Consider the following 23030-nt stretch of genomic DNA (forward strand, 5'->3'; position numbering starts at 1 on the left):
CAGATGCAGACACATGGTCACCAACTACTGGTGAGCTGTGAATAGCGCCATGCACGTCGAGCAAAGGAGTAGCAACCTGCAGCAAAGTACTTGTCTCCTGCACTGAGGAATTAGCCACATTTGATGGAATATCTTCAACATGAGAACTAGTCATCAATGGTTCATTAGCTACATGCATATCCCCGGATTTAAGAGACTGGACGGCAACAAGGAAATCTCTGCACGTAGACGTGCACCTGCGTTTAGATGCAGAGATTCAAAGGGAAAAATTGACTCATCAAAAATGACATCACGTGAAATATAAACGCGTCCAGCTGAAACATCCAAACATTTATACCCTTTGTGCAGCTTGCTATAGCCAAGGAAAACATATCTTTTGGATCGAAATTCAAGTTTATGGGAATTATATGGGCGAAGGTTTGGCCAACAAGTGCTACCAAAGGTGTGAAGGGAGATGTAATCAGGTGTCTCTCCATAGAGACGTTCAAGAGGGGTGGAATTAGAGATAACTTTGCTAGGGAGACGATTGATCAAGTACACCGCTGTTAGAAAAGCTTCGTCCCAGAATTTTAGAGGCATAGAAGATTGGGCAAGGAGAGACAAACCGACCTCAACAATGTGTCGGTGTTTTCGCTCCGCCGAGCCATTCTGTTGATGAGCATGTGGACACGAGACATGTTCTATGCCAATTCTAGAAAAGAAGGAATTTAACTTTTGATATTCACCACCCCAATCTGACTGCATGGCAAGGATTTTAGTTCCAAAACATCGTTCAACATAGGCTTGAAATTCATGGAATTTCTGAAAAACTTCAGATTTATGTTTAAGCAAATATATCCATGTAAATTTGCTAAAATCATCAATAAAGCTAACATAATATTTATATCTCCCTACGGAATCAGGAGCGGGTCCCCAAACATCAGAGAACACAAGTTGCAAAGGAGCAGTGGACACACTGGAAGATAGAGAGTATGGCAATTGATGACTCTTAGCTTTCTGACAAGCGTCACAAACTGACTCTTTATTCAAATCTCTAAGAACAGGAAGATTATTCTTGATAAGAATTTGATCAACAATGACAAAAGACGGATGCCCTAAACGACTATGCCATCGAGATGACGAGAGCTTGATGGCGCCACACGCTTGATTATTTGAGCCAGATGGGACGGATGTCAAAGGGTAGAGACCTTCTCTACACCTGCCTTGGAGAAGAGTTTTCTTCGTTGCTCGATCCTTTATAGCAAAAAAGTCATCATCAAAAACTAAGAAGGCATTATTATCGGCAGCGAGACGATGAACTGAGACTAGATTTTTGCTAGCACTAGGAACATAGAGAACATCTCGCAAATGAAGATCACGAGTGGGGGTACGCAATGTAGTATGACCAATATGACTGATTCTCATACCTGCACCGCTCGCGGTGTGGATCTGATCGTTGCCGTGGTACTTCTCACGAACTGTCAGCTTGTCGAGCTCCCCCGTGATGTGATCAGTAGCACCGGTGTCGGTGTACCAATTTGTGTCGATCCCATATGAAGCGACAGCAGATGCAGCCATCTTCTCTTCTCCTGTGAATGAGGCATCAAACCTGTTGAAGCATTTAGCCACGGTGTGGCCAACCTTGTTGCAGAGCTGGCATGTCGAACGTGGAGAGTTGTTGTAGCCGCCGTTGCCGCGGCTGCCGCGGCCGCCGTTGCCTCCGCCTCCATTGTTGACGCGGCTGCCGTTGCCGCGGCCGCCGTTGCCACCGCGAGACGCAGAGAGGGCAGATCCAGAGTTTTACCCTCCCTACAGGAGCTCCATGCGAGTCTCGAAGATAACGAGCTGCGCGAACAGCTCGCTAACGGAGATCGGCTCAGTGCGAGAAGCCACTGAAGTGACCACCGGGTTGAACTCGATGTCTAGGCCAGCCAGGATGTAGGAGACGAGTTCCTCATCGTCGAGACACCTCCCGGCGGATGCCATTTGATCTGCATAGCCTTTCATCTTGTTTACATACTGAGCAACACTTAGATTACCTTTTTGAGTAGTGGCCAGAGCAAGTCGTGTGTTGATGACACGAGCCGTGGATTGAGACGCATACATGCGCTCAAGTGCTTGCCAAACCTCCTCAGTTGTCTGCATGGCGGCGACCACCACCAGGATCTCTGTTGAGATCGATGAGAGGAGATAGCCCAAGACCAGTTGATCTTGGGCCTCCCAAGTGGCATACTCGGGATTAGGAGAAGTCACCACAGACTTGTCCTCCTTGTTGACGACTTCAATTGTCTTTGGCGGCGCCTTCTTCGTTCCATCCAGGAAGCCGGCGAGCTGAGCAGCACGAATCGCCGGGAGAACCTGAGCCTTCCAGAGAAGGTGATTCCCTTTTGTGAGCTTCTCGGTCACAGGATGACCAAGCCCGGTGGTAAGCGATGGAGAAGATGCGGATGAACTCGACATAGATGTATTTGTGGAAAGGATTTGCTGGATTGGCTCTGATTACCATGTGAAAATGATTAGGAAGCGTTAAACCCCTGTTAGGGGCCGCGTAGTATATTTATACTGCTGAGAAAAACCCTCAGCGTGGTTGTTACAACTTGAAGCACAAACCAAGGCATTGGCTTGGAGTGCAAACAAAGAAGAGATTACATGGAAGAACAGAAAATAGAAAAACACACGTATACATGATCTTATCTCTCTATCCTATTATCTAACACGTGGAACCGGGAGGGGCCCGCGCACGCCAGCTAAATTGCTGGCTCGTACGCACGCATTAGCCTCCGGCCCACTATGTTTCACGTAGAGAACAAAAAACACAACTCCCAGATGTCTACCGCACACGCGCGAGCAAGACAGCGACATCCGGCTGCACGCCTAGGATGCGTGGGAAGAGTAAGATCAAACGGAACGAGTGGTCAGTGCCCTGCACAAATAGGAGAGATCATACTGTTTTCAAATTTTACACATTAGAATGGTGCTATTAGCTTATTATTACTTCACTGTACATTCTAGAACTATGTTAGTAAATTTATTACTCCCTCCGTATTTTAATATATGACGCCGTTGACTTTTTAACAAACGTTTGACCTTTCGTCTTATTCAAAAAATTTATGTAATTATTATTTATTTTATTGTGACTTGATTTATCATCAAATATTCTTTAAACATGACATAAGTATTTTTGTATTTGCATAAAAAATTTGAATAAAACGAATGGTCAAACGTTGGTTAAAAAGTCAACGGCGTCATATATTAAAATACGGAGGGAGTATGAAGAAGAGATAGTTTATTAGAACCTGGCTGACCTCAAACCAAGAAACTAGGGGGTCTTACGTAATTACAAAAGAAAACAGTTAACCTACAACAAAACATAGACGAAAAGTATCCATTAGACTCTATGAAGAGTGACAGGTCCATCATCCCTGACATGATCCAGAAGCAGGTCTCCTCCGTAATGCTTCGAATGACGCTAGACACCAACTTTACCTTCCCTTTTAATATCTTTTCATTGAGTCGCAACCAAATTTTCCACACTATAAGGATTATCAAAGAGTTGAACCCCTTATGACTCGCCTTTGCGATCAATTTCATGGAAGTGACCCACCAACTAGGTAGATCCCTATCCGGGGTCGGCTTAAGAGTTTGATGACTTGGAGCTTGTAGGAGCTTAAACACGCATCCAAACAGGAGGTGATCAACTATCTCAAGTTCCTGTGTGAGAATAGTGCATGGTTCCCATGGTTTTTGCAATTCATGGCGCACAAGGTGATAGGAGGTCCAGCACCGCTTGTATACTACCAACCAAAAGAAGCATTTGTACTTAAGGGATGCCCAAGATTACCAAATTATTTTCCCACCTGCAGGATAGGTTCGACCTTGGAGAATGCCTTGTAGGTACAACTCGTGGAGTAGACCCCGGAGGATGACCACTTCCATGTAAAGCCATCACTACTGGAGAAATGCTTAATAGTCTCGATTGGTAACCTCCTCTAGCCCCGGATACGCAACCGCGGCCACGTTTTCGGGACTAGAGATCGTGATCTTTAGCCTCGGGGCTAAAGATCCATGTGGCAGGCACACCCATCTTTAGCCCCGGTTAGTGTTACCAATCGGGGTCAATATATTTTTTCTTTTTTTCTAGTCCCTGTCAGCTATATATATGCATTATATATATTTAAATACATATATATACATAATATATATATGTATATATGTATGTATATGTATATATATATGTATGTATATGTGTATATATATATATATATATATGTATATACACACACTAGCAAAAGTGCCCGTGGGTTACACCGGGTGATTACGAAGTGTGTACAGTGAACCAAAGGTATTTTGTTTTTAGATAAATAATCTGCTTTATATTTGCGGAATATACATGATGATGTTTAGTTTGGATGATTTGTAGCATGGGAGAAAATGGATGGACGAATAATGCACATGCAGAAAAAATAGATTATTTATTTGGACTTAGTACATTTTTTTTAAGAAAAAATTCCCGTGCGTTGCAACGGGAAAGATTTAAAAAAAATTGGAATTAAAAATATAAGAAATATTGAAAGATGGGTTTAGAGTTCATATAGAAATAAAATTTAGAAATAATAGAAATTATAAATTATATTGGATGAGAAGTCTATAAAAGAGGGTAGAGTGCATATAGTAATACAATTTTAAAAAAATTAAATTCGAAATAAAAAAGAATATTTTTTGAAAATAAACGGTCATAAACAATTAAAATGGTATTAATGCTATTTCTGAAAATTACAAAAATACTTAAAATCAATAAGAGAGAAAAACTGATTTAAGCCCGGCCCAGTAGAGCGGCCTTCTGTGCTTCGCACGTGCGGTCGGCCCATAGGATGGCCCAATAGCGCGGCGGCCTAAAACGTCGCCTGGCCCGACGTGGGAGAAGCATGGACCGTTCGATCTGATGGATAGTCTCGATTGGTCCTGACCTAGATAAATACCCGCAACCCTAACCCTAACCCTAAAATCAATCTCTCTCTCTCTCTCTCGATCCCCTAACCCGCTCTCTCTTTCTCTCTCGTAAAGCAACGGCGGCGGCGGCGACTATTCCAACGGGCGACGACGGCAGCGGCCTTCCCCACCGAGCAGCAACAACGACGTCCTTCTTCCCCGCAAGCGGGCAGCGGCGCCCTGCCCTCCTGCAAGTGGCGGCGGTGGTAGCGCTGCCTCCTCTCCCCACTGCAGGCTCCTTCTCTCCTCGTCAGGCGGTGGCCGCCACCTCGCTCCTCGCCAAATCCGGCGGGTCGATGGTTCTCCAATCGCGCGGCGCTCGGGATTTGGCTCCTCCCTCTCCCTCCCGGCATCTAGCACAGCGATGGATTGGCAGCTTCTTGGCGGCGCGATGGCACAACGGATCCCCGGCGCAGCGTAGGTCATCGGTTCAGAATCTAGCCCCTCGAGTTCACTACCTCCATTGCAGCGAGGTGGCGAGATGCAACACGCGACGGCCTCATCTAATGTTAATATTTTTTATGTTCTTTTATTTCGATTTATATTTGACTGTGATTTTATTTTTATTTGGGTTGTGATGATTTGACTTTTCAAATAATATTTTACTATTAATTTTATTCAATTGTGTAAATAAGCAAAAGTATAAGTCATACTGAAAATATCTTTAATGATAAAATCCTAATAATCGAGCCGAGTCGGTCGAGCTAGCGGGGCCCACGCGAGTAGATAAGGATCAATCTCGATCCATCCAGTCGCCGCCCCCTCCCTACCACTCCAGTCGCTGCCCCCTCCGCCCCCTCTCCCCACTTCCCTCCTCCTCTACCCCCCTCTCTCAGCTGGCCGGCCAGCTACTTCCCTCCCCCTCAACCTCCCTCTCCTAGCTGGCCAGCCGTTTCCCTCCGGCAACGCATGCGACCGCAGCCGAGCTTCATCTCCTCTCTCAGCTTCCCCACTTCTCCCCCACTCTCCCTCCACTTCTTCCCCTCTCAATCTCTACGGCGGCGGCAGGAGGGGCGGCGACGCCCTCCCCTCCGCTAGATTGGGGGGAGGGGAGGTGTGGTGGCGGTGGCGGCGGACGTCATGGAGGGGGCGGGTCGGACGGCGTGGAGGCAGTCGGCCGGGCCTCGCCTCCGCCAGAGCCGGCGGCGTGGAGGCAGCTGCGGCCCGGCGGGGGCGGGAGGGGCGGCGGGCCGGACCTCGCCTCCGCTAGATCCGGTGGCGTAGAGGCGGCTGCGGTCCGGCGGGAGAGGGAGTGGCGTCTTCGTCTCTCTCTCTCTCTCTTTGCATGGGGGCAAGTGCTGCGGCGGTGGCGGCGGATGTCATGGAAGCGGCAGGTCGGATGGCGTGGAGGCGGCCGGCCGGGCCTGCGGTCCGGCGGCGGCGGGAGAGGCGGCGTCGTCGTCTCTCTCCCTCTCTCTCTCTCTGCATGGTGGGGAGGTACTGCGGCGGTGGCGGCGGATGTCATGGAAGCGGCGGGTCAGACAGCGTGGAGGCGGCCGGCCGGGCCTCACCTCCGCCAGATCCGGTGGTGTGGAGGCGGCTGCGGCCCGGCGGGGGCGGGAGGGGCGGCGGGCCGAACCTCGCCTCCGCTAGATCCGGCGGCATGGAGGCGACTGTGGCCCGGCGGGAGCTGGAAAGGCGGCAGCGTCGTCTCTCTCTCTCTCTGTGTGCATGGTGGCAGTGGAGGTTCATGTGTTCTTGGTTGAAAGTTTTGTTATGTGTGTTATTGATTGAATGTTTCATGTGTGTTCTTGATGAATTTTGACTGGGATTTATTTGGTTGTGCCAATTTTGGGAATTGTTTCCCTTGTATACGATTCTGAGAGGGATTGGGATTCGGGGGCTGCGGGCGAGGGCGCACCGCGAGGGACGAAGGCGCCCTTCGTCCGATTTGTGACTACCGGAAAAATACGAATATTTATATTAGTTCTATGTGTGTATTATATAAACCCGGTAGCACAGGTGAGATTGGGATGGATTAATCAACGGTGGATGGGAGAGGGAGTACATATTCCCAGGAGTGTAGAAACATTTTCATAATATATATATATATATATATATATATATATATTATGCATATATTATATCATACAAATAGTACACACATAGAACTTGACTAAACATATATCTACATATATATATAATAATTACTAACATTTATATTTACACATAAGTAAACTTTTACATATATGAAAAATGTACATATATATTACAAATCTAGAAGGAACAACGGTATGGATATTAGAATTCTACTACGTCTTCGAAGTTGAAGGACCGGTGCTTTGATTTAAGTCCAAGTAGAATTCTCCTGCGGGATCAATAATTTGTTCGTTGATAAATCCCATCAATTGTTTTTGAACGGCTCTTATTAACATATCAGGTTTAGTGCTGGTTTTAACTCATTTCGGGACTGTTGTTGATTTCGCCCCTCCGGCCAAAAGGGTTTCTCCAGTAGTGCATTGGGCTCAGCTGGGTTTAGCTACACCTCCGTAAAGGCAATCCCATAGCCTCAGGTTTTGTGCCAAAACTTTAACTGTGATGGCTTCTTTTTTATCTCGCACCCGTCAATGACAAGCGGGCATCACGAACAGATCTCGAGTTGCGACATCTAGTTGTGATGGTTCACTAATGGTCTAGTGCGATGTCTTTAATGGACAGTCCTTCAAGCCATTTATCCAACTAGAAAAGAGTTGAAGATCGATTCGTCCAACATCTAGGGAAACCTAGGAAATGTAGCAGTTCCGAAAGGAAGATCATATCCATGAGAGACGGAGTCAAAAGCTCGAACGATGTCAACCTTTAGGAGTAGCTTCGGTAAGCTTGAAAGTTGAGAAGTCAATAGTTGAAGACGGTAGACTTTTATAGATAGCACACATCTTACTCGGTAGTCAGTAGACCACTCATTTAATATACACGTGTGCTATACTATTGAAAAAACCATTTCTAAAGCCATCTATGGATGACATGTACAAACTTTTACAGATAACACACATCTATATAGAGAAGATGGACATACCATGGGGCTGGAGCTAACTCTTACATCGAGTCATGCTCTAACATTATTATAAACATTATTATAACTAGGAAGAAAACTCGCGCAGATGCGCGGGCATCTTATTTATTGTTTTATGAAATAATGTTAAAAGTAGTCATACCTCACCATTTGTATGTTGTGAGGTAGACCGTAGTCTTTAATATACTTAAGAATGTATGTCAGATTAAGAAAAATATTTTATCTCAGTTACATATAAATTCTTCTATTGTCACACAAACTTATTATCACTATTTTAAAAGTTGAGTATCTATTAATACATGAAACGGTTTATATCTTACTTATTTTTAAATCCATATATAAATATTCTAAAAATACTACTTCTACCGATTAATAGGATACACCATTAAAATTAAACTATTAAGTTAAACATGAATGATCATTTAGTGGGTGAAGCTAGTCATAATCGTAAAGACTTTCTTACTCTACTGCCTTGAATGATAGGTCTCTCATCGAGATAGTTGTGCTCCTCGAGAACTTGGAGCACAATTTAATGTCTAATTTACTATCACATCCTTATGTAGTATTGCATTGGTATACTGGGACCGCTTTAACTCAACCTATATATACCCCTGTTATACTTACGATAGCGTAGCAAACTCTGTTGTTTATGCTTGGTGCCTCTCGGAGAAGGACAAAGAAAAGATAAAGGTGATCAAGATAGTTGTTTTTTTTTAATTTTTGAGTAGATTTGTGCTATAGAGTAGACATAATATGTTTAAGATTTTAATTATTACTACTCATATTTTTATAGTACAGCTAAAATACTCTCATTCGAAAAGAAGCGAGGTCCATCACCTGATGGTACTTAAAAGAAAACATCCAAAGAGAGACATACCACCACAATAATCTCTAGAGCATTATATTATTGTTCATATTTTGACAAATACCTATAGTTTAGCACCTGATTTGGTTTGAACACCTAGTATTGACAACAACACATCTTATACCTTTACTAATTTAAATAATGTATTTATTCTTCCAAACCTACTTATCAATTACGTAGTATATTTATCAAGTGATATTTGACATCCTAAAATATGATATGAAATTATTTAAAAATTATCATAACATTAATTATTATATATTAGCTTAAGATGTGATGTATTTAGAACCGCAGTATAAATTTTATAAGACACAATTATTTTATTTAATTAAAGGAATATAACAGGATAACAAATTTGATATATAATTCAAAAATAATTTAAAAGATAACTGTCTATATTTGATTTGATATTTGATATTTATATATAGACCTAGTTTATATTTGCGCATATTTGTGGAGTAATATATATTTTATATTGTAAAGTTTTATATTTTAAAGACCATTGATTTTGTTCCATGCACGTATGTTTTTTATTACATATATTTCTTATTGGCTTTATCATTTTCTACGGTAGGTACGTGCATATTTTTTTCTTTCTAATAATAGTTATATGTAAGCTTTTGTTCTCAATCCGTACTTATGTTTTTTTTCTCTGACCGTTAAGGTGCATATATACAGATCCACTAAGCAGTACGTTATGTTTTATTTTTGTTTTCATCTTTATCGTATGTACGTACGTACGTACGTGTGTTTTCTCACATATAGCAAACAGGTCCACCAATTTAAATGAAAAACAACCGCATAGATTTAATCTAACGGTATAAAATAATGGGTCCACCAATTTAAATGAAAATCAACGGTGAGATTAGATTGTACCACATGGCGGCCTAGGAGCAATTATAGGAGCGCCACATGGCGGCATGAGAGCGTTTGTAGGAAGTTTAATGGATTTTTAAGTATATAATAGATAGATAGATAGATATATAGATAGATAATAGATAGATAGATATCGATACACATATCTTTAGTCAAACATTATTGGATATTAGGTGCAGCATCTCCGAAATTACGTAGACTTCCTTGTAATCTATATGTACATACACATTATTCCATTTGACATCGATATATAGCATAGTAGTGGTACATGTTGTCTCCCATGGTAAGCCCATGTTTGCGATTGAGACGAAGAGAAGGAACCACTCCGGGATGACCATGGTCCGACAGGGAGAGCCTGCTCAGACTTGTTTAGGGAAAATGCACAGAGTGAGTATTCAAAAACCAATAATACTCCTACATAATATACACTAGGAATGAAGTATTTGCAGTTTGTGTTTACTCTTCACTTGATTTATAGTAATCACACACTTTTTCTCGATCACAGAAAAGATATTCACTACCAGAAACAAAAATTTCCCTGTGAGTGAAAAACAATACCATTTGACTATCGGTTCATGGAGAGAAATATCTTTTTGATAAATCCATTGAAATAACTCCCTGTGAATGTAAATTTACATATAATGTGGTGTCATGCACCAGCAACTTCATCGCCAAATTAACTTATCATGTCAGTATACATTGGTGCAAAAATTTTATCGTCAAAGTTACATGTTGTGTAACATCAAACAGTAGATGCTAGGATTATGACCAAGCATATATCGGGAAAAATAAATATACATACCATAAATACGTACGAGATGCTCAACAAAGACACCCGTATTTTTGTCGACGAGGCCTTTGATGAGGTCCACAAGTGAGAAATCCCCTCGCACTTCCACCATCGTTTTCCCAGGCATACCCGGATAATTATCATTTGAGGTCATTTGTACACCTGCCAAACAAACTGTTAGCTCATCTCAAAACGTTGAAGCCTCTGCATACCCTGTTGTATATTTTTATTTTAAGATGCAATTTTACTCTAATTATGCTGAACAAGCAAAACAAGATCTTCTGAGCATTAAGTCTCCACTGAACAACAACTATTTTGACATCAAGTCACAGAACTACAACTAGTTGGCATAAGTGACAGAACCTTTTTTGTACTTTATACCATAGAACTACAACTCTATTGACACTTGTTGCTGTGAAAGTAGTTATAGTTCTGTGAAAAATTTGTACTTCTACAGTATCAAATGTCAAAATAATTGTAGTTATGGAATTTAATCTTAAAACAAGGAAATAAAGTTGTACCCCATGATATGTACCCTATGTGAGCTTTTCCACCTGTGTTTGGCTGCGTGCTGAACACACATATCAGTGGGATTCGAGATCGTATAGTTAAACAATATTTGAAGTTACCAGCAAATTCAGTTTGAAATGTAAACTATCCAACGCAGTTGTGCAGGTGTATTATGCTAGTTCTGCTGAGACTAGATAGATCGTACCTGGGAAACTATTCCGAATCAAGTCTCTGACATCACCCATATGGCTGGTATCCACCGAGAAACTAATTTGTCTTTTGGAAGACTGAAGTGCACCAAAAGAACATAAACTCATCAAGCTGATCGAGCAGGCAGCAATGAAGAAAACATGGCAAGCTTTAGTTACCATTTGCGTCTTAGCTATCAATAACTGCCCTTGCGTATTGATGCCCGGCAACGTGACAACACTCAAGGTTCATCTGTCATTCCGTCCCCTTCCTTAAATAGAGATGTTAGTGGGCTTTTTCAACTCCTTCCTTAAAGCCCGTTGGTTAGTACAGAGTTCCCTAATGACTAACCATATTTTAAGAACCCCCCCACCCCCCTCTCTAAATACTCCCATATTATCCCAGTTTTACAGGGTCAAGACAAAAAACGCACTACATCAGGCCCTCTAATTTTCGAAAGACATCCAAATCCATTCCTTTGCTCTGTATTCCTACGGGTTCTGCCATTTATTTATGCATGTTGTTACTGCAGAACCATTAACGGCCCACGGGTTCTGTCTATTTGTTTATGCAAGTTGTTACAGCAACCAATAGCCTACTGGTCAATTTCTTCTGCATTTGGTTTCAATTATTATCAAATGGCAGAACCAAGGCCGGTCCTATGATTTTGAGGGCCCTAAGCAAACTCATCGCGATGGGCCCTCTAAACTATATATAAAATTTTATGATATATAGATAATAATTTTACTTGCAAAACGATAACAAATACATCCATATATTAAATTTAACATGTCTGGTAATTATGAAGAAATAAAGTCGACCAAAATAACAATATATTTGTAACTTGACTAATATCATTATTCATTAACTTAATGAAGAACAAAACCCCATCATATCCGTTGCTCCCATGAAATGATACTTTTTCGGGCATTTCTTGATGCAAAATCATCAATAACGGTATTAAGATCAATAGTGTTCAAGATATCCTTCTCAATTGAGCACATAGCCAAGCCATTTAACCTTTCTCGTGACATAGTTGATCTCAAATAGTTCTTCAAAACTTCAAGTTTGAGAAACTTCTTTCAGCTGAAGCTACCGTCGTAGGTACAGTTAAGAGATTTCGATAGGTAACTAAAATATTTGTATAGCAATCTGCATCCATAACGAACTTCAGAATCTCAGACGTGAACATCGAAGAATCACACCTTTAATTCCAAATAAAAATCATTGGTCTCAACATCGGATGAGTTACTAGACTACTAGTATTAGGTGTTGGCCCCTCCACCATCATGGGCTCCCGGCGGTCGCCTCGGCTGCATAGGGCCAGGGCCGGCCCTGGGCAGAACAAATTGTTGTAAGAAATCAATCAATAGCAATCTGGTCAATTGGTTGCACTAACGATTATGTCAATTATTTGCTGCAGTAGCATGTTGTTTCATGGGATATGATAGAAGTACAGAACAAATGGACGAACCTGCATAAACAAAATAATTCGTCAGAACCATCTTGAATTGACTTATAAGTTTCAAAAGTATTGGAATCAGTCTCTGAAGGCATGCATGGTGTGACGGAGCACAATGCACGTTAGAACCAGAACGCGTAGTGAACCAAGATATACACACGTACTGCTACTGACGATTTAAAAGCATCGTAATTAAGAACAGTAATGCAAATGGGCAAAGAAATATACTCATTCATGCACGAACGGGAAAAATGAAGGACGGTACGTGCGAAGCAGGGTTTTACTACGCAACATTTCTTTGCTCGTTCGCAGCTGTTTTCTCTTCTTCTTTTGAAACGGCATCATCGATTCCATTAGCTGATACAAACCCAGTCGCGTTCATCCATCCACACGTTAAACCAAAGGTCGTTTGTCACGTAAGGAGGACTAATCAACTAAGCACATGCACCTTTCTTTTTTAATTGTGTTACGTAACTGCCTGCACAATCTTGTATTGAGTCTCTTCTATTAGTTGACCTTCGATTGAGGATTTAAGATCTCTGATTACACATCTTCTTATCTCCATGACATGTCTTCTTTTCTATATTGACTAGCAATAGTGCCCGTGCGTTGCAACGGGAAAAACACCGTTTGATAGTGTAACACCTTGAAAACCTTAAATCAGTAAAAATCAAGTCTAATTTGGTATATTAACAAAGGCAACATATCCTATGCACACAGGCCCTCACGTGTACACACGTGTACACCAACTAAAAAATGTCACCAAAAAATCTAGAAAAAATCATACCCATACTTTCAATTGTATTACACCTAGGGTTAAAATCTTAACGTCAAATTCATTATATTTTAGCCGTAACAAAAAAAACAAAAAATCTGACAGTTTTAAGGTTATAATTTTGTAAGAATTTTATCTTTTTTGTTATTCTCTATGTAGAATGAATTTGAAGATGCGACTTTGCACGTAGATGTAATACTATTGAAAGTACAGGTATGAATTTTCCTAGAATTTTTTGTGATAATTTTTAGTTGGTGTACACGGTGTGTACACGCGAGGGCCTGTGTGCATAGGATACGCTCCCATTAACAAATAGGTAGAACCGAGTCTAAGTTGATAAATTAGCATAGGATTTAGGATTTAGTTTTAGATTTATTTTTCGAGCCTACTTAGGAGCTTATCTGATGGACTTTAATTTAAAAAATCTGAGCCACAATGTGTTGATCAAATTTGCTTTCGGCCCAGGTCTTCCCAACTGGCCCAAACTTGGGTTGACCCACCTTCGGCGAGCTGAGTCAATTCGACAGCCCACAAGCCGAGCAGCTGAGCGTGGCCCACATATGCGGGGACAGTCCGATGCACTTGGAATAAGTTCATCTTAGGTCCCATAACTTGTCTACGAATCCGATTTTCGTCCTTCAACCGAAAAACTAGATACAACGGGTCCCTCAACTATGAAACCAGTGCAAAATAAGTCCCTCGGCAGTTTGAACGGCGGTTTTAGCTGACGTGGCGCCTACGTGGCTAATTTGACTCGGTCTTCATCTGACGTGGAATTGACGTGCTGCTGACGTGGCAATTCGATCTTGAAAAATATTAAACCCTGTGGGACCTACATGTCAGTATCACACATAAATTAATTAAAAAATGGTGGGGCTCATGTGGGCCCCACATGTCATTCTCACCCCCACCACTTCTTCGTCCTCCATCCCCATCTCCCCTCTCCGGCCACGGTCACGGCGGCGCCGGGGACAACAACCTCAAGAAGGCGGACGAGGCCTGTCTTGACGCCCTTCCCACGTCCTCCGCCACTCACCTCGGCGTTGCGCTCGGCTGGTGGAGAGAGGAAGCGCAGTGGAGATGGCCCAGGCGGCGAGAGTGGAGATCGGAGGGAGTTGGGGGCGCCGCCGGCAGATTGCCACCGCTCCGTCCCACTGGTTTCGCGCGCCGCCACCGCCCCACTCCGTCTCGCCGCTCCGCGCGCCCCGCCCCGCCGGCTTCGTGCCGCTACGTGCCGGATGACGACGATGACGACGACGAGGCTGGCGCCCTTCGCTTGGCTCCGCAGCCCTGCCGGCTTCGGGCGCCACCACTCCGCCCGCGCATCTGCCCGCCGCTACCCCACTCCGCCCCGCTGCTCTGCCCGCCCAGCCCCGCCGGATTCGCGCCGCTGCGCGCCGGAAGACGACGACGACAAGGCATGAAGAAGTAGGAGCAGACTACAAAACAATGGCATTAATCATGTTAGGATTCCACATTCAGAGAGTGAGCTGGAGCACATCATTGATTTTTGTGCAGAGATCGATGGATCGATTGATTCTGTCGCCGATGACTCTACCAATTCTGTCCAGGCTAATCAACTCAGCTGAAGTGCTTGCAATTTACATCGGCCGTCAGGCTGCCGCTGCCGTCGCCGGCGGATGGCTGGATGGTGGTGGCCACGCTGTTCGCTGCCATGACGTTCCAGGCGGCGCTACAGCAGCCGGGGTGGATGCCGAGGCCCAGGGACTGGTTCGCGGTGCTTCTCGCCGCCGATCTGTCAGCGGCGGCCGTCACGATGGACCAGGCCGGGAAGGCGATGCTGTACCTGATCGTCAACCCGTGCACCTTCGCACCTCCACGGCGCCGCCACCCTCCTCCACGCTGCTGCCGGTCACCGCCGTCCGCATTGCCTGCTACCGCACCGCCGACGCTGAGAGGGAAGGGAGAGAAACAGATAGTGAGAGGGGGAAGGAGAGGATGTATTGACATGTGGGCCCCACCTTTTTTCCTTGACATGTGGCCCCGCCATTTTTTAATTATTTTTTTTAGCTGACAGGTGGGCCCACGGTTTTTATTATTTTTGTGAGATATAATTGCCACGTAAGCGCCACGTCAATGCGACGTGGTACAAATACCTTAGTCAAACCAACCACGTATGCGCCACGTCAGCCAAAACCGCCTTCAAAACCGCCGAGGGACCTCGTTTGCACCGGTTTTAACAGTTCGGGGACGGGTTGTATCTGGTTTTGTGGTTCAATTCGGGGACGGGTTGTATCTGGTTTTGTGGTTCAAGGACGAAAATCGGATTCGGTGTAAAATTGAGGGACCTTAGATGAACGAGCGGAACGACGACGAAGGCGGCGACGGCAGTCCGGTGAGCTAGTGCGCGTGTGCGGTGACGACCGCCGAGCTGCTCCTGCTTCGCCGGCTGGGGGTGCATCGGAGGGCAGCGCAAAACCGTGCCACGGCGTCGGCGATCCGGCTAGGCGGGCGCGTAAACAGCGATGAGTGCCGAGCGGCCTGGACCTTTAAGATAAGATAAGATTTTCACGGACGACGGAAGTAAATTAAATCGGACTTTCTTTTTTGTTTTAATGTTTTTTTCACCCTTTTTTCGTTATTACGGACGACGGAAACGTTTTAATTTTTTAAGTAGTAGAGATAGAGATAGAGATAGAGAAGATAGAGATATATAGTACCGTGTCATATATAGTAGGATTCGATTTTTTTTACCACGTCACATATAATTATTTTTTTAATCAGACAGAATTCGTTTTTTTCGCCCTATTTTTACCACGTCCATCGAATCGGATTCGTTTTTTTCCCTGTTTTTTTCACCCAATTTTTTTCCCGGTTTGTTTTGCCCGATTCTTTTTTTTAATCGGACAGAATGGTTTTTTTATTTTTTTCGCCCTTCTTTACACGGAATTGTCATTGTTTTTTGCCCGGTTTTTTTCACCCAATTTTTTTCATCGTCCTTTTTTGGCCCTATTTGTCGACGAGTGATACTCGCGGACCGGAAGAATAGGGTACTGGGGTACGTTAGAACAGGGATCTACGTAGTACGACATCAAAATAGACAAAAGACAAGGATTATACTGGTTCAGGCCCCTTATCAGGCAGGGCCGGCCCTGGCACTATGCAGCCGAGGCGACCGCCGGGGGCCCATGATGGTGGAGGGGCCAACACCTAATACTAGTAGTCTAGTAACTCATCCGATGTTGAGATCAATGATTTTTATTCAGAATTAAAGGTGTGATTCTTCGATGTTCACGTCTGAGATTCTGAAGTTCGTTATGGATACAGATTGCTATCCAAATGTTTTAGTTGCTTATCGAAATCTCTTAACTGTACCTATGACGGTAGCTTCAGCTGAAAGAAGTTTCTCAAACTTGAAGTTTTGAAGAACTATTTGAGATCAACTATGTCACGAGAAAGGTTAAATGGCTTGGCTATGTGATCAATTGAGAAGAATATTGATCTTAATACCGTTATTGATGATTTCGCATCAAGAAATACCCGAAGAAGTATCATTTCATGGGAGCAACGGATATGATGGGGTTTTGTTCTTCATTAAGTTAATGAATAATGATATTAGTTCCAAGTTACAAATATATTGTTATTTTGGTCGACTTTATTTCTTCATAATTACCAGACATGTTAAATTTAATATATGGATGTATTTGTTATCGTTTTGCAAGTAAAATTATTATCTATATATCATAAAATTTTATATATAGTTTAGAGGGCCCATCGCGATGAGTTCTCTTAGGGCCCTCAAAATCATAGGACCGGCCCTGTTATCAGGTAATAGGCCTAGTCCAGTTTATATGGGATTAATGATGATGAGAACAAATTACAAAGAGAAAACAGGCGATTCCGATGAAATCGTAGTCGAGGGATTCGACGAGATCTCCCAGCGAGTTGGCTTCGTGAACTCCGGCTTCATAAACTTTGTTGGGTGTGTTGGCGATGAGATGCGATGCCCATCGCCTCTCCCTAGGGGTCCCTTTTATACCGTGTAATACCTTGACCCCCAAGTAAAACTTAGAGATATGTAAACTAACACGATATCCTAGAGATTTTACCCTTTCCGAGTAGATCTTCTGCAATTCCTTAACTTCATGGAGATATTTTCCATGACTTGAGGTGAATTCCTAACGACGTATACCTTATCGGTATATTCCATAAGTCATAGGATAGAGGGTATGCCTTATCTGTAACCCTGACACTATTATTTTTTATAATCGGACAGATTGTTTTTTTCTCGCCCTTTTCTTTACACGGAACAGGATTTGCTTTTTTTCGTCTTTCTTTACACGGAATTGTCGTTGTTTTTTGGCCGGTTTTTTCACCCTTTTTTTTTTGCCCGGACAGAATGGTTTTTCTATTTTTTTCACCCTTCTCTTTACACGGAATAGGATTTGCCCTTTTTCGCCCCTATTTTTGTCCGGTTTTTTTCGCTCGATTTTTTTTGGACGATTTTTTTCGCCCGATTTGTTTGCACGGACGACGGAAACACCTCATAATGATAATATATGTTTTTCATGAATAATCATGTCAATGACAATGTTTGAATTTTAATGAGCGGCTTGTTTTTTTTTACAAATGGTGTTTTTTTCTTGCGTGATTTTCTCAAACCATTCAGAAATATTTCTTTCTAAAAGTTTTTTCTAGCATGTTTTTTTGGCTTTTTTTATTTACAACGAAAACCATATTTTTCTCCCTTTTTTTTGCTTTTCTTTTCTCGTGTGTTTTTTTTTTGCCTTTTTTGACAATTATTTTCTTGCGCGTTTTTTTTCTTGTTTTTTTTCAAATGTTACCTTTTTTTTTGCTTTTTTCCAATACAAGAGAATATATGACGAAATAAAAGCCGTGTAGTAGTTGCAAAAATTCGATGGATCCTATCCGACTCAAGCTTCCATTGATTTAACGTTTTTTTCTGACAATTTTTTCAGAGCGATTTTTTAATAGATGGTGTTTTTTTTCTTGCGCGGTTTTCTAAAACCATTTTTTAGAAATGGCGTGTTTTTCTGACAGTTTTTCCTCGCATGTTTTTTTTAAAAAAATACCGACGATGGAAATAATTTTTCTCGTGCGTTTTTTAGTTTTTTTATGGAAGATGAAAAACCTTTTTAGCGTGTTTTTTTGCTTTTTTCTGACTTTTTTCTCACGCGTCTTTTTGAACCGTTTTTATTTTCTCATGCATTTTCTTTTTTTAAATAGTTAGATTATATTAGAGATAGAGAAGAGATATATATTGATTAGAAATCAGACTTTATTTCGCCCTTTCCATTTTTTCCCGTGTGCATTTTTTATTTTGTATGAACCAGCTTTCTATTTTTTACGAACCATATTTTTCGCCACTTTATTAGGGAATCGGACGAACTTTTTTAGATGTTTTTTCGGTTTTTTCTCGCCTTTATAGGAATCAGAATTTTTTTCCCCTTTTTAAGGGAATCGAATCTAGCATTTTTTTTACCACTTAATTTTTTGCCTTTTATAGGAATCAGTTTTTTTTGGGTTCAGAACTACGTTTTTTTTTTTTGCCACCTAGGGGAAACAGAACTTTTTGTTGTTGTTGTTTTCTTTTTTGTGTGCAGCTTTTTCTTTTTCTTTGTATGCACCTTTCTGCTTTTGTTCTCTTTCTTTTATTATTATTATTATTATTAACAAAAACAACCTCAAGTACCTTACTGCAAGATTATAGGGACCCAAATGTAAATATAAAAATTACATGGACTCAAATGCAAAAGTACAAACCCAAAAATTAAAATCATATAAAAATGGAATGCTCTCGACCTGTAGGTTCCGTTTTTATAAACAGATCTTCAATCCGGCACATTATTTTGTTTCACCAAGATGTGTGAGATATCACGGTATAGATTGAAACAGATAGGAATGGTGGCTGGGATCTCAGACTCAAAAGGAGTAGTGCCTTTTATTTTTCGTTTTTAAGAGGGAATCGGATTTATAGTTGGACTTTTTTTCGTTTCTGAGAGGGAATCGGATAGGAGTTAGACTTTTTTTTATTTCTTTTGCTATTTTTTTTTGTTTTGACAGATGATAGATGAAGGAAACATCTCTTATTTTTAAGTAGTACAAAAACGACCTCAAGTACCTTGTTGCAAGATTATAGGGACTCAAATGTAATTATAAAAATTACAGGGACTCAAACACAAAAGTACAAACCCAAAAATTAAAATCATATAAAATGGAATGCTCTCAATTTGTAGGTTCCCTTTTTATAAACAGATCTTTAATCCGGCACATCATTTTGTTTCACCAAGATGTGTGAGATATCACAGTGTAGATTGAAACCGATAGGAGTGGTGGCTGGGATCTTGGACTCAAAAGGAGTGGTGACTTTTATTTTTCGTTTTTAAGGGGGAATGGGATCTATAATTGGACTTTTTTTTGTTTCTGATAGGGAATCGGATAGGAGTCGGACCTTTTTTTTTTGGCAATTTTTTTTTGATGGACGAAGGAAACCTCTCTTTTTTTTTTACTAGCAAATATGCCCGTACGTTGCACCGGGTGAATATCAGCTAAATATGAATGGTTAAGATTGCTTGTGTACTATAACACATGTGCATAAAAATCTTGAATTTGTACATACCTCGCAAATATCTCTAAATCTTATACAGGAAAATATCAAAACATATTTCATATCGTATACACATTCAAATTCATGTCGTATCTCAAACTTTATAATACATGCGTGAGATATTCCAAAGTTTCTACACATTATAACATATTCCAACTTTCACAAATTTTCACAAACGGGGAGCAGTTATAGCTCTGACTTCACCATCCTCTCCAAAAGAAAAAAAAAAGGTAAAAGGCATCCGCATTGGTAAAGAAACATGCACTTTGTAATATCAAAATAAAATTCACGGTAATAATAGCGGCGAATCCGTCGCGTGCTCCAACCTTCCATCGGTTGCTGAGGGATGAAACCCTAATCCCATCCTTTTCTCCTCTCCCTGATCCTCTTCCGCACGTCTGAGCAAGCGAGAGGAAACGGCGATGGTAGCGATGGCGGTCCGGTGAGGTGGCGCGCGTGGTACGGGATCCGTTGTGTAGCTCCAGCTCTTCGTCGGCTCGGGATGTTGCGGAGAACAGCACCAAGCTATGCCTTTTCCCGTCCTTCACGCGATAATGGCACGCTAGGTCAGTAGGGTCATGACGGCATGCGCTCGGCGGAGCCGACGCAGCTGCGAGGAGGAGGTGGCAAGCGTGCGCCGTGGCACACGCTACTGAAGAAAACGCCCATGGGACAGTATTATTTCCCGGCGAAGGGCCAACTTTGCGGCTCCCAACGGTGGATTAGGCCTCGATGATTTCCAGTATGTGACCCGAATTGGAAAAAAGAGCTTAATTTGATTCGAGGAATTTTGGGTTTACTTAGGTTTTTCTCAGTTTGGCAGTTCGGAGAATTTCCACCTATGGTTCGATTATGTTGGTTTCAAACTCTCTATCCCTCCTAGATAATTTTATTATGTTCGATTCAGTGTTCATGACTAACACCAAGGCCACGTCCGAAAAATTAGCGCCGTACGAACGAAAACGCTTGATTCGATCTCTGATCTCTTTTTTTTTCTTTGGCCGACGCTTCATTGCGCTCGCGCGGGCAGGGACAGAGGGCACCATTCGGTCGGATTTATGGACGAACTTTTTTCATGTAACGATCAGAAATTTACTTAAGTAGTTAAGATATTTGTTGTGCCAGCTCTCAGACACTCACCAGAGTACCAGACCAGATTTTTAATTTACCGCTTCTTTTCTCATTATCTCTCCCCACGATACTCTCTAATCCCACTAATTATTTTATTTTTTCTCTTCCCCTATCAGTGCTCTCGTTATTACTTTGGCCGTTTGGCGCAGACGCGCAGTCTAGAAAGCTCCTCCTTTTTCTCGTCTTCTCAGCTCTCTTTCGATCCCCTTCTGTCTCTTGCCTCCTTCCTCTCGATCCCCTTCTCTGTCTCCTTCCCCTTCACAAATTCCATCAAAAGCAGCAATATCTGTATCTAGCACTCATGGGTCAAGTGAGCAGCTGTATCGTGAACCTCAGATCCAGTGCTAGCAGTAGGAATAGATCAGTGTTACGGCGGTTTTGGAGGCGGAGCTCACGAACATCCGTCGGAACGGCGAGCCTGCGGGAGTGGCGCGGCCTCTCGGATCAGGGGAGCAGCGGAGCACTGCGTCCGGCTGGTCCGTGCGGTGCATCTTCGTAGTGTACACGACCTGTCTGCAGCAGCAAGGTGTGTTCATGCAGATTCCTGAAGAGGAGCTTAAGGATGTGTGGCAAGATACAAAGCGCTGGTATTGTATTGCCCGACAAGGTTGTCATCCATGGAGCAAGGGGAAGTGGTAGACAGCAGGCAGGTGGAGTCATGGTCACCGGCAAGATCCACCACCGTTTATTCACTGAAGTCGTGGTCAATGAGCACGGTGCCACCATATGAGGTTGGTTTTCTTGGTTCGGCCTCTTCCTTCTTGCTACTGTTGCCTGATGTAGTCGATTTTTCCACCGGTCAGATCTGACGGGGAGAAGCTTCTCACGCAGATCTCCGCCGCTCCCCCTCCCCCTCAGCCACGGCCCACGGCGCCTTTCTCCCAGCCGGCGGCACCCTTTAGCAGCGCCTGGCTGGCAGCACTCTACTTGCGGCGGCGCACCCGCCAAAGCCGCCACGGCCTCGGGGCAGCGGTGTGCTTGGCCTCTGATGAGAGCAGTGGTGCGCGGTGCCCGGTGATTAAGTTTTTGAGATTTAATTTTCTGGGATAATTTTGATTCATTGTTGGATTTGCGATTTTGTGATTCAGTTTCTCTCGTTTCTGCGTGTAATTCTAGCTGAGATGCATCGGATCAGATTTGATCTCCAGTTCCGGAAACCTTATCAGATTGTGGGAAAGAAAACCGCAACGCGGTAAAAAAGTCGAACGACTCGGGCAAAGGGACGGACGGTAAAACGATGTGACGATTGGAAAAATACTAATCTTTTAATTAGTTATTAAGAAAGTAGTAGAGATAGAGAAGCGGCCGGCAGGAGATCTGTTCGTCATATATTTGATAGAGAATGTGACTCGGCAGCCACGTGGATCCATATAAATCTCGCCGACACGTCTCTTGTTTGATCAATTCCTATAATTAGTTCTGTGTGCACAAACGTTTGTTCCATTGGTTTGTATCATTTGTTGAGGTATAATTTGTTTGGTCAATTCCTATAATTTGTTCTATGTGCACAAACGTTTGTTCCATTGATTTGTATCATTTCTTTAGGTATACAAATTTTTGTTCAATGGTTTCTTATAATTTGTTCGATAATGTGTAGAACATTTTTGTTCTATTATTTAGTATAATTTTATTAAATGTACCTATTTTATTAAAAATAAGAAGACTATTTTTGGCCATCCACTACAGTCCGAGTTTAGTTTTAAGGAAAAAGTACAAATTTCCCCCGAATTTTCGCGGTCGTCCGAATTACCCCCTGAACCACAAAACACTACTGGAAAAACCATCTTTGGTCGGTCGACCAAATTTCACAATAGTCCCGGTTGTAATAAAAACCGGGACTAAAGAACATCTTCAATCCCGGT

The 23030-nt window shown here is 42.5% G+C and overlaps 1 long non-coding RNA gene and 1 other non-coding gene across 2 annotated transcripts; one reads left to right on the forward strand and one right to left on the reverse strand.

Annotated features, from left to right (window-relative positions):
• Positions 1–1808: 1808 nt before the first annotated feature.
• Positions 1809–1947, reverse strand: LOC127783438 (small nucleolar RNA Z247). Its single transcript, XR_008019339.1, has one exon. It is a non-coding gene; the product is annotated as a small nucleolar RNA Z247 (small nucleolar RNA).
• A 19230-nt stretch (positions 1948–21177) lies between these two features.
• Positions 21178–22733, forward strand: LOC127781382 (uncharacterized). Its single transcript, XR_008018984.1, has 2 exons — positions 21178–21899; positions 22000–22733. It is a non-coding gene; the product is annotated as an uncharacterized LOC127781382 (long non-coding RNA).
• Positions 22734–23030: the final 297 nt, after the last annotated feature.

The sequence above is a fragment of the Oryza glaberrima genome, chromosome 8 (genome assembly GCF_000147395.1).
Source record: "Oryza glaberrima chromosome 8, OglaRS2, whole genome shotgun sequence".
NCBI lineage: Eukaryota > Viridiplantae > Streptophyta > Magnoliopsida > Poales > Poaceae > Oryza > Oryza glaberrima.